Here is a 12,369-nt window from a genome sequence, read left to right on the forward strand (position 1 = left end):
CTCCGGCGCAAAATGAACCTTTGGTCTAATTACACATTGTTACCTAGTCAACCGTTATCTGAGATTTGTTTTCATGATTATCGAATGTAAATAGTTTTATCTCTAATAACAGTTTAGCCTATAAAGCTAGTATAACGCTAGTATATTGGGCATAGTGTAATGACAAATAAAAATCGCTTGTTAATACCACTAACAAGGCTGAAAATAGACCCACACTAACACGGTAGCATAATGAGGGTCCCTACCTTCAAACCGAAGCATTGAGAACTTTGTAAGTGTACAGACAGTTTAATAAGAAGATATTTTAAACATACAGTCAACTTCGCGTATACAGGCAGAATCCATCTTTGAAATACAGCCTTTACCAGTCGATCTACGAACGCCGATCCAAGTGCGCTGGTGAGATGTGAACGAGCTATAAGTTGTGATAAGGTGAGCGCGAACAGCAGGCTTGGATCGGCGTTCGTAGATCGACTGGTAAAGGCTGTATTTCAAAGATAGATTCTGCCTGTATACGCGAAGTTGACTGTATGTTTAAAATATCTTCTTATTAAACTGTCTGTACACTTACAAAGTTCTCAATGCTTCGGTTTGAAGGTAGGGACCCTCATTATGCTTACGTGTTAGTGTGGGTCTATTTTCAGCCTTGTTAGTGGTATTAACAAGCGATTTTTATTTGTCATTACACTGTGCCCAATATACTAGCGTTATAGGCTAAACTGTTTTTAGAGATAAAACTATTTACATTCGATAATCATGAAAACAAATCTCAGATAACGGTTGACTAGGTAACAATGTGTAATTAGACCAAAGGTTCATTTCGCGCCGAAATGAGTTCTCCTTTAACACAGGCAAAGTGATAAAAAAAAACTAAACGGAAAAAGACACACAAAAAAAAGGCCATAATGGATTCTGATTTGCTTTCAAAGTTTTTATAGTTTATCAGCTGGAAAAAATTCTGAAAGTGATTCCATCAATATTTTTTTTTCTGTGCCGTTAATATAGTTGTGGTTTGGATTCTGCTATTCATTTACATACGTACAATTTTTTTTAGAACAGTATCTTTATCGCTATCGTTATCGTCCATGGTGTGAATGGGCCTTAATAATTAAAGAATGATTACTTTTTGTCAGCACATGCACTGTTGTTACACCATTTTCCACTGTCAGTTTTCTTGGTTGCTAACTGAACTGTGTTTGCAATAGGAATTGTCACCAGATGTCCACTAGAGCTGAGGCTGAAGAAGGTAACTGGTGGAGTCAAGTGGAAGGCTGTTCTGTCCTACCGTAAAAAGAGAAATGAATCTGTGGATTCGTCATTTGTTGCAGGTTTATAAATTGCTTGCAGTCTTTTTTGCGTTCTTAAAGGGGTCATATAATGGTGCATGCACTTTTACAAGTTGATTGTACTGAAATGTGTGTTGGCAGTGTCTGTACACAACCATCATATAATGATAAAAATCCATCCAGTGGTTTTGTTTTAATCTCCTTATATGTTTTCCCCTGCCTCAAATCGAGCCGTTCGACCGTGTGACGTCACACGCTCGGAAGCCCCTCCCACGATTGTTGATTGACAGGAGCGTCTCAACACAGACCCGCCCTCGCGGGTGAGATCAGCTCCATGAGAGAGCTGTCAATCATAGTCTGCGCGGACCGGCGCAGTCATTGTTGATATGCTGGAGCACTGTCTATGAGCAGAATGGCGTCTAAGCCATTGTGGTGTTCTGTTCTTGGGTGTAATAACGAACACAGCAGTCATTTTAATGTTCCTAAATCCGAACCGCTGAAGACGCAGTGGCTGTGTTTGTTTTCGAAGGGAATATTCCCCACGAGCAACGTCAATGCGTTCATGTTTGCGCGAATCATTTCTCACCAGACTGCTTTATAGACGAGGTTTATTTGAATGATCAAATGCTCAAATATCGTTTTGTCAGCTACAGCTATATGCTGTTAAATTACAGCATATAACTGTAAATTAACAGCATATAGCTGTAGCTGACAAAACGGTATTTAGCTGTTAATTTCAAAAACAGTAACACACCGTATTTTTACGGTATGATGCTGGCAACCACAGCTGCCAGTAGTTTACCGTTTTTTTACAGGATTATTTTTTTTACAGTGTAAATACCTTTAAGTACTGTGGTATTCTGCCATGTTTCTCACTGACATGCCCCCAACTCATAAAAATCAGGGCTTAAAGAAAATCCCAAGCTTTCCACTCATATTAACGACATGTGCAACTCGTAAATACGATCTTTCCAACATGGCTTGAACGCACCATTACATTTAGAGCCTTTGCCATCACTGTACGCTCATCATAGTAGTTGTGTTACTACTCACAACCCCATCTCAATTTTAAATATACCCTGCATTTTCTGTTATGTGGATAAAAAAGAGAACACAACACTAGATAAACTTTTAGATTTATTCTCATACAACACTAGAAAGACTTTTACAATATGCCTTAAAACAGGCATACATACAGTAATTACATACATGCATACCTTAACTGTTCATAAAATACAAATGTACTCTCAAGTCAGGTTTCAATGAACATTAGCCCATTACTTTATATCAAAACAAATAGTTTATAAAATAAATATCAGTATTTGATACTTTTGGACTGATGGTTAAAGTCTTTTCTGCACAGTTTTCCAAGTTATTTTACACACCTCTTTTCTCCGTGCAGCTTTGGTCCTCTTTTACAGATTTATTCCAATGATTTGCAGTGTCTAATTTTGATTATTTAAAAATGTCTAATCAAAAACTACTGGATAATTAACTGAAGACTTGGAATAAACTGCACAGGTCAAGTTATGTGTCAGTCTGGAAATGTGAGCTTTGTTTTAGTGAAACAAAATGCAGACATATATGACATACTTACCAAGAATGATAAAACAAGGAGACACAGGCAAGAATTTTCTCAAGGTCAGCAGGAGTGGCAGACATCTATTGGTAAATAAAACAATTAAGATGACTGACAGTATCTGCAAATAATATTTTTAAAACGTAATGTGCTACTTGTTGCTTATATTCTACAGAGGCAATAGGCCTATCATTCAGAATATGAATGGTTTATGTAAAAATTATATTTTTTTCATTTACTCACCCTTATTTAAATTTAAACTCCAATGATGCAAAAGATGATATTTTCATTGGGATGAAATGTCTGTTTGTCCCTACAATGCAAAAGAAGAGAATGGGGATCAAACTTTCAAACACCAATAGTCATAGTAAATGAAGGATAAAGGTAATTCATATGGGTCACATGGTTTAACTAGTTTTCTGAAGTGATTCAATTTGTTTGGGTGAGAACAGACCAAACACTTTTCATCGTACATCTAGGCCTTCTAGTCTTCTGAAGTGAAGCGATGTGTTGGTGTTAGGGGTGTAACGGTACACAAAAATCACGGTTCGGTACGTACCTCGGTTTTAAAGTCACGGTTCGGTACGTTTTCGATACAGCAAAAAGTAAGAAATGCCAGAGAATTTCCTATTTGTTAAAAGAAAAAATATTTTTTAAATAAGTGTGAGTTTTCCTACATCTTAAAACTTTCAGGTTTATAAATGGGTGTCATCTTTGAAGGATGAACAAATAATGTTTTGGTCATCATCACATTAAAAATAACATTTAAATATATGAAGAGTTCAGATGCAAAAGCCATTTGAAATTTTCTTCTAGAATGATCATTTTTATCAAGCTTGTATATTTAAGTTCAGTAATTTCACTTAAATGGCAATGAAGATTACCTATTAATTGTCATTTGAGTGAAATTACTGAACTTAAATATACAAGCTTCATAAAAAGATCATTCTAGAAGAAATTTTCAAATGGCATTTAGAGGCTTTTGCATCTGAACTCTTCATATATTTATTTATATAATATTTGAGTTTTGAAGTGCTGGGAAAAGATGTGTGAAGTACTTGAAAGCATTTCACTATTCCAGCCAAACTGGTTACAGTTAGTGTTACTATATTAAATCCATGGTGAATGTTGCTGGTCTGTGGACGTAAAGTATTACTAGTTCATTCACGGCACAATGTTTCTCCTGGTGTCCACGTCAGCGCTGTTTGATCTAATAGAGATCTACGGTTAATAACGGAGAAATGTGAATGCTTCTCACTAGATCTCGCAGCGATGTTATTACTTCAGTGGCGAATTCAAATGTTTTCTTCACTGGATCTCTTAGCGCTGTGTAGTAACAGTGTCGCTTGATCGAGATCGGCTCGCGCTGCACAGATGTTGCTGGTCCGAACTTATAAACGGTCCGTGAAGCACAATATAATGAGTAGCGCAGTTTCGTTCCGCTATCATTACGCTTGCCATTTGATGTTGCGCAACGTTGTGGTGATCGCGCCAGCGCGAATTTTGTCGGCAGGAAAAATGGTCCAAGGAATCGTTCGGTTTGTATGCGCACCGAACCGGAAGCCTCGAACCGAAACGGTTCAATACGAATACATGTACCGTTACACCCCTAGTTGGTGTAAGACAAATATCCATAAAACTTTATCAACTAAAATAACTAGTTTCCTGCAAAGGCCATACGCATTGATTTACGGCAAAAGAATAACATTTGAACTTGACACACAACGTAATGACGAATGCAGTTGCCCAGCCCTGTGTGTTTGAACTGAGAGAGGCGTCAAAGCTTACGCTACTCCTACATCTATGTCATACATTTTTATGTGTTACTCTTGTGGCGTAGTTTTAAATATGGGCATTTTTCTTACAAGAACGCGTCGCTTCACTTCAGAAGGCCGTTATTAACCCCTCTGATCTGTTTTGGACACTTTTATGATGGATAGATGAGACTTAAAAAAATGGGGCCCATTCACTGACATTAGTTTGGAAGAGCCAGGAAATTTTTTAATATAACTCTGATTGAATTCGTCTGAAAGAAGAATGTCATATACACCTAGGATGGCTTCGGGGTGAATAAATCATGGGCAAATTTTGGTGAACTATCCCTTTAATTTTACTGTACCTTTATGTTCCTTTTGGAGCTTGGTCCCCATTCGTCTTCCATTGTTTGGGCAAACAAACAAACATAATTTCTCCTCGACAATATCTTAATTTTTCCTCCAAGAGAAAGAGACAACATTAGGTTAACCCATTTAATCCCAAATTTTTTCCAGACATAAAAATATCCAAATCATGTGTCATTAGTATCCCTTTGAAACAATCAATCATAATTTTTTTAAATTTTCTTGGAAAAGTGTGTGAAAAAGTGAGTTTTATGATCGGTCACAATTGTGACCGGTGGGATAATGTGTTGTATCAACCATTGGACAGACTGAATATAGGTCTATAGGACCTGTGCAGTGTGTTTGTGTGTGCATGTGCATGTGTGTGTGTGTGTGCATGTGCGTGTGTGTGTGTGTGTGTGTGCGCGCGTGTGTGTGTGTGTGTGTGTGTGTGTGTGTGTGTGTGTGTGTGTGTGTGTGTGTGTGTGTGTGTGTGTGTGTGTGTGTGTGTGTGTGCGTGTGTATGTGTGTATGTGTGTGGGGTTTGTGGGGTGCATGTGGGGTTTGTGGTGTGCGTGCGTGCGTGTGGGGTGTGTGGTGTGTGTGTGTGTGTGGGGTGTCTGGTGTGTGTGTGTGGTGTGGTGTGGTGTGGGGTTTGTGGTGTGTGTGGGATGTGTGGTGTGTGTGTGGGGGGTGTGGTGTGTGTGGGGTGTGTGGTTTGTGTGTGGGGTCTGTGGTGTGGTGTGCGTGGGGTTTGTGGTGTGCGTGCGTGTGGGGTGTGCGGTGTGTGTGTGTGTGTGTGGGGTGTGTGGTGTGTGTGTGGGGTGTGTGGTGTGTGTGTGGGGTGTGTGGGGTGCGTGGGGTGTCTGGTGTCCGTGGGGTCTGTGGTGTGTGGTGTGCGTGCGTGTGCGTTGTGTGTGTGTGGGGTGTCTGGTGTGTGTGTGTGTGGGGGGTCTGTGGTGTGTGGTGTGCGTGTGTGTGGGGTCTGTGGTGTGTGGTGTGCATGCGTGTGGGGTGTGCATGCGTGTGGGGTGTGCGGTGTGTGTGTGTGGGGTCTGTGGTGTGTGTGTGTGGGGTCTGTGGTGTGTGGTGTGCGTGTGTCTGTGGTGTGTGGTGTGCATGCGTGTGCGGTGTGCGGTGTGCATGCGTGTGGGGTGTGCGGTGTGTGTGTGTGGGGGGTGTGCGTGTGTGTGGGATGTGTGGTGTGTGTGTGGGGGGTGTGCGTGTGTGTGGGATGTGTGGTGTGTGTGTGGGGGGTGTGGTGTGTGTGTCGGGTGTGTGGTTTGTGTGTGGGGTCTGTGGTGTGGTGTGCGTGGGGTTTGTGGTGTGTGTGCGTGTGGGGTGTGCGGATTGTGTGTGTGGGGTGTCTGGTTTGTGTGTGTGGTGGGTGTGCGTGTGTGTGTGGGGTGTGTGGTGTGTGTGTGGGGTGTGTGGGGTGTGTGGTGCGTGGGGTGTCTGGTGTCCGTGGGGTCTGTGGTGTGTGGTGTGCGTGCGTGTGTGGTGTGCGGTGTGTGTGTGTGGGGTGTCTGGTGTGTGTGTGTGGGGGGTGTGCGTGTGTGTGGGATGTGTGGTGTGTGTGTGGGGGGTGTGGTGTGTGTGTGGGGTGTGTGGTTTGTGTGTGGGGTCTGTGGTGTGGTGTGCGTGGGGTTTGTGGTGTGCGTGCGTGTGGGGTGTGCGGTGTGTGTGTGTGTGTGTGTGTGTGTGTGTGGGGTGTCTGTTTTGTGTGTGTGGGGGGTGTGCGTGTGTGTGTGTGGGGTGTGTGGTGTGTGTGTGGTGCGTGGGGTGTCTGGTGTCCGTGGGGTCTGTGGTGTGCGGTGTGCGTGCGTGTGCGGTGTGTGTGTGTGGGGTGTCTGGTGTGTGTGTGTGTGTGGGGTGTGCGTGTGTGTGTGGGGTGTCTGGTGTGTGTGTGTGTGTGTGGGGTGTGCGTGTGTGTGGGGTGTCTGGTGTGTGTGTGTGTGTGTGTGGGGTGTGCGTGTGTGTGGGGTGTCTGGTGTGTGTGTGTGTGTGTGGGGTGTGCGTGTGTGTGGGGTGTGTGATGCGTGGGGTCTGTGGTGTGTGGTGCGCGTGTGTGTGGGGTGCGTGTGGGTTGTGTGGTGTACGTGTGTGTGGGGTGTGTGCGGGGTGCGTGTGTGGAGTGTGTGGTGTGCGTGTGTGTGCCTACCTGTAATTGCGTGTGTGTGTGGAAAATTAGGTAGAATTAGTTAGCTAGCTAGTCTTTGTGTGTGTGTGTGTGTGTGTGTGTGTGTGTGTGTGTGTGTGTGTGTGTGTGTGTGTGTGTGTGTGTGTGTGTGTGTGTGTGTGTATGTGTGTGTGTGTGTGTGTGTGTGTAAAATTAGGTAGAAAGTTAGGTAGCAGCAGAAAGTAAGGTAGAACAGTTAGCCTATGTGTATTAGCATGTAGATACAATGGGTTATCCCACCGGTCACTATTGTTGCCGGTGACATGTTTGTAAGTTCTATGACCACATTAAACAATGTTGAGTAATTGCAAATGCATATATCAATACTAGACACCTTAAACATGATGTGTACCAAAAATCTAAGTCCTATCTTTATGTTAACATGCTTTACTGATCTTTTCTTTGGGAGCTTTCTTGCTGCAATCCTCTTCTCTTGGCACAAACAGGAAATAAACAGCTCTGGTCATGTGACAATTTACAGTAAACATGTGACACTGCACATATTTCATTGAGACCCTTTATTATTTCAATATCTGTTGGAAATGCACTGATAGATCATTCAGTAACATTTTTATAGCCTTAGAAATGAAACATTTTTTTACGGTCACTATTTCTGCAGCGGTTTGAACACGCACGTTCACAGTACACAAGAATTATGAATTTTTATCATACCTCACGTATATTTTGCTAAGCTAAAGATTGGGACATGTGTCCGTTGCATATGCATAAAGTGTGCATGTGACGGTAGCAAACCAAATGCAGTCTGAGAATGCTAACGAGCTCACAAACAAGCTATCATATTTTTACTCGGTTACTTTTTCCATGATTAAAACATGCTATCATGTCATCTTACACTTAGCTGGATCATTTTTATACTGTATGTTAATATTTGGAGGTAGCCTACTTGGTAACTTAGGCTACAGATCAAATCAAATACATAGTTGCAAATAACAGTAGCAGATAATGAACAGTGAATCTCACTTTAAAATTGTAACCACACAAGAAGAAGAAAAACATTTCACACTAATTTTTATACTCAGATAAATTTTAGGAAAATGTGCAAGTTAGATGAAAGTTTCTTACCCGTTTGAATGTGATGTGATGACAGTCTGTAGCCTACAATGGGATCACGTTCCTGTGGTATCTCGTGGATTAAAACAGTCTCTTTATCCGATTGAAATCCCAAAAACATCACTGGATGTTTAAAATGTAATATTTAAAAGTAGTAGTTTACAAATAAATGAATAACAGGCAGAGCTGCAAAATGACCTCATGCAGAAACTAAAATGTCTTCTCACATGTACATGGGAAAATATGGTATTATACTGTTAAATAACAGTGTCATACTGTTGCTGGTCAAGACGAAATTTGAAGCGACCAAGTTCTCCCATAATGCATTGCAAAAAAACAGTAACTTACAGTTATTACATGAAAACAGCATTTTGCTGCTAAATTTCCATGTAAATTTACAGGAATTTTTTACAGTGAGCAGATTAAAAAAAAGTTGTTGGACGTCAAGAGTGAGCTTAAGGAGTGCGAGACTGGACCACCAGAAGATCTTAAGGGAGCCAAACAGTTCCTCGTTGAAGTAGGACCTCAAGTCATCACATCTTCTTGCTTATAAGAATTATGATTAGGCGTTCAAGAACTGCTGCTCGAACCCTATGAAATGGAATGTAAACATTTCTTAATATCCATTTTGTGAAACAGACAGATCCTTTCATCAATAAAATTAGCAGCCCTTTAAAAAGAAAAAAAAACACAGAATACAGGGAAAAAATTGAAATTGCGAGACACATTTTTTTTGTGTGTTTGCAAAAATAACAAACTCACAATTCTGAGAAAAAAAGTTTTAATTGCAAGATTTTTTTCGTAGGGAAAAAAGAATAAGAAGATATTAAATCAGAATTGTGAATAATATTTTGCAATTACATTAACGTCAAGTTAAAAGAAGTAAATGTTTGAAAAGCAAGATTAATTCTGTTTAAATCCACTATTGTCTCATGTCTTGTGTGAACAGCCCATGAAAATGTTCTCTGTTCAGATAATACCTCTTTTACCTCCTCAGAAGATTCACTTTTGCATGATATTGTAAAAGGCTAATGAAAAAAAAAAAATCTTCACAGATTCTAAAAAGATTCAGTGAGCAAATCGACTCTTTATCATCAGGGGAACAGATGAGTGAGGAAAACTTGTTTTTGCAGCTTCAGGCTGAGTTCAAGAAGTGGAATGATCATCTTAACAGCACAAAAACAACCTGTCAGTATTTACAACATGCTACAACTTTGAATTCGCTGTTGTTGTTGTTGTTGTTGTTGTTGTTTTCTTAGAGTTCTGATAAAAATGAAAAAGTCAGTAAATTTCATAAGAAATCGATTTTGTTTCCAAACAAGTCAGCAATTCAAAAGAGTTGAGCCAGACTAAGAGAGGGAGGGAACTGCCCGGATTCAGTAACTACAGATTGTTTGAGTCGCTTCTGCAAAAACATGTGGCCAACCTTAAGAACCCAGCCGTTGAATTACTCAATGCCATCAAAGGTACCACCACAAAAGACTTTATGGTTATTGTAGAGAGCCCCCATTATAAATCCAAAAGATTAGATGACCAATTTAATGACATTAATAGTTTTAACAAATGTGGCTGTTTGTCTTCTTGACTTGATTTCTCCTGAAGACATCATCATCACACATTTGACTGACGTGGTGAGTCAGTGTTTCAGGAACTACTCTGTCCTTCAAAAGACCTGTCCTTCTAAGGTAAATATTGCTCCTAATTGGTGGAAAAACTAAAAATTTTATCCAGTTTAATCAAGTTCCCTTTCAAGGGAACTCGAACTGCGTTTGAGACGCGGTGGGAACGCTCTGCGTGATTGCGTCATGAAGCACGTGTAAACTCAGTCCAATGGAAGCCCGATACGTCATAGGTGACGTCATAGACCAGGAAACTATAAAGCACCCCTGAAAACAGACCGCGACAGCTTCTGTTGTCTTCAGCAAGCGCTCTCTGTGAATCTGTCCTTGTCTATTTATTGTTGTCTGTCAAGCATTATATATTCATTGATTTATCAGTATGGCGAGCAAACAAGATAACAAACGTTGTGTTGTTCCCTGCCCTCGTTATATTACGGGTGGGGACACACATCAGATGTGTGTTGCTTGTTTGGGAGTGGAGCATGCCCAGTCGGTCCTCGAGGGGGCTGATTGTGAGCATTGCATGAGTTTGTCCATGAAAACTCTCCGCTCTCGCTGCGCGTTCTTTGAGGAGGACGGTTCGGTTCAGCACAGGCACAGCGGCGGCGTGCATCTTGGGGTTCGCAGATGGATCTAGTAGCGGGGTTTGAGATGGGCCCCGCCCTTTCTCAGCCCTTACCTGCTGGATCCGGTGTCTCAGCCCAGGAAGGAGCCCGCGCTGCGGTTTCTCCTCCCCAGGTTGAGGCACCAATGTTGCGGCTATCCAGTTCTAAGGAACTGGATGTCGTTGATATGGGGGAATTTGAGTCTTCGACAGCTCATACCCCTGCTGATGAGGAGCTTTTGGAGGTCTTATCTCGTGGTGTTGCTAAATTAAATATCGACTGGCCAGCTGATGATATTGATGTGGAATCTAGAAAGAGTCTTTTAGATGAACATTATTTACCATCTAGATCACGACCTCCTCGTCGGAAACTCCAGTTTTTTTCCCGATCTCCACACCGAGGTATCGAGGTCGTGGAATAAACCGGCGTCTTTCAGAGTGCATAATCCACAGACTAGTAATTATAGTAAAGTTAAAGGGATTGATCACTATGGTTACTTGACGATGCCTCGTGCGGAAGAGACGTTTGCGAGCTATCTCTCCCCCGAGTCATCGTCATCACTGAAACCCCCGACGTTACCCACCAAACCTTTAAAAAATACATCATTTCTGCTTCGCAGTCCAGGCCTGTTGGAGGTAGACAGGATATGAGGACTGTCATCTCCAAGAGAGCTTGGACTAAGAAGAAGTCCTGACACCGAGTCTGTAAGGCTTCTGAGGGTGGTCCCCTCCAGGGAGGAACGATTCCGAGGAACCGTCCCTCTTTGGCGCCCTCCGGGGGGCGATTCTCCGAGGAGAGTCGCAGCGCTGCCACGTCGGTTGTTCCCTGCCGGTTCGCCGTTTCAGGGCACCGAGGTGTCAGCGTCCCCGTGCAATCCTCTGAGGAGGGTTGTAGAACGGTCAGTTCGGTTGTTCCCTGCCGGTTCGCCGCTTCAGGGCGCCGAAATGATTGTTCAATCAAATCCAGAGGCCAGTCTCGAGAGGCTGGTTCCCTTATCAGAATTTCTGGCAGCGTGGAAACTTCTGCCAAATATTTCTATATGGGTCCTGCACATAATAGAAAAGGGTTACCGACTTCAGTTCGGTTCTCGTCCGCCCAGATTTCAAGGGGTCCTTCCCACAGTGGTGGACTCTCAGCAGGCTCTGGTTATGGAGCAGGAAGTACTGACACTTCTTCAAAAAGGAGCTATAGAGGGGGTGCCTCCTCCCAGCAGAGAGTCAGGGTTTTACAGCCGTTACTTCATTGTTCCAAAGAAGGATGGAGGGTTGCGTCCTATTCTAGATCTGCGCCATTTAAACAGCAGAGTTCAGAAACTCAAGTTCAGAATACTTACACTCAAACAGATTGTATCACAGTTTCAGTCCGAGGACTGGTTTGTCACAATAGACTTGAAGGACGCGTACTTCCATGTATCCATCCATCCTCATCACAGGAAGTTCCTTAGGTTCGCTTTCGGGGGCGAAGCATACCAGTATCCGGTTCTTCCATTTGGCCTAGGTTTATCACCCCGCACCTTTACAAAATGCGTGGATGTAGGTCTGGCTCCTTTGAGACTCCAGGGCATCCACATATTAAACTACATCGACGATTGGTTGATTTTAGCTCAGTCAGAGCAGTTGGCAGTTCGGCATCGAGATGTCGTTCTGTCCCACATAAAGAGTTTGGGTTTGCGGCTCAACATCAAAAAGAGTGTTCTCCTCCCGGCTCAGAGGACCACTTTTCTAGGTGTAATTTGGGATTCGACCACAATGCAGGCACGTCTGTCTCCTGCTCGTATTTCTGCGATTCTCATAACCGTAAAGAATGTAAAACTAGGCCAGTCACTTACTGTAAAACAGTTTCAGAGACTGTTGGGGCTCATGGCAGCGGCGTCCAACTTGATTACTTTTGGCCTGCTGTACATGAGACCCCTGCAGTGGTGGCTCAGAACC

At 42.6% G+C, this 12,369-nt stretch overlaps 2 protein-coding genes across 2 annotated transcripts in view; both read left to right on the forward strand.

The window, feature by feature from the left end:
* Positions 1–12,369, forward strand: part of mxg (myxovirus (influenza virus) resistance G) — a 305,424-nt gene that overhangs the window by 273,478 nt on the left and 19,577 nt on the right. The gene's annotated exons all lie outside the window — the stretch shown is intronic.
* LOC130085399 (interferon-induced GTP-binding protein Mx2-like) overlaps positions 1–12,369 on the forward strand; it is a 115,512-nt gene that overhangs the window by 82,356 nt on the left and 20,787 nt on the right. The gene's annotated exons all lie outside the window — the stretch shown is intronic.

Source organism: Rhinichthys klamathensis, unplaced genomic scaffold (genome assembly GCF_029890125.1).
Source record: "Rhinichthys klamathensis goyatoka isolate OS25496 unplaced genomic scaffold, OSU_Roscu_1.1 h1tg000076l_1, whole genome shotgun sequence".
Classification (NCBI taxonomy): domain Eukaryota; kingdom Metazoa; phylum Chordata; class Actinopteri; order Cypriniformes; family Leuciscidae; genus Rhinichthys; species Rhinichthys klamathensis.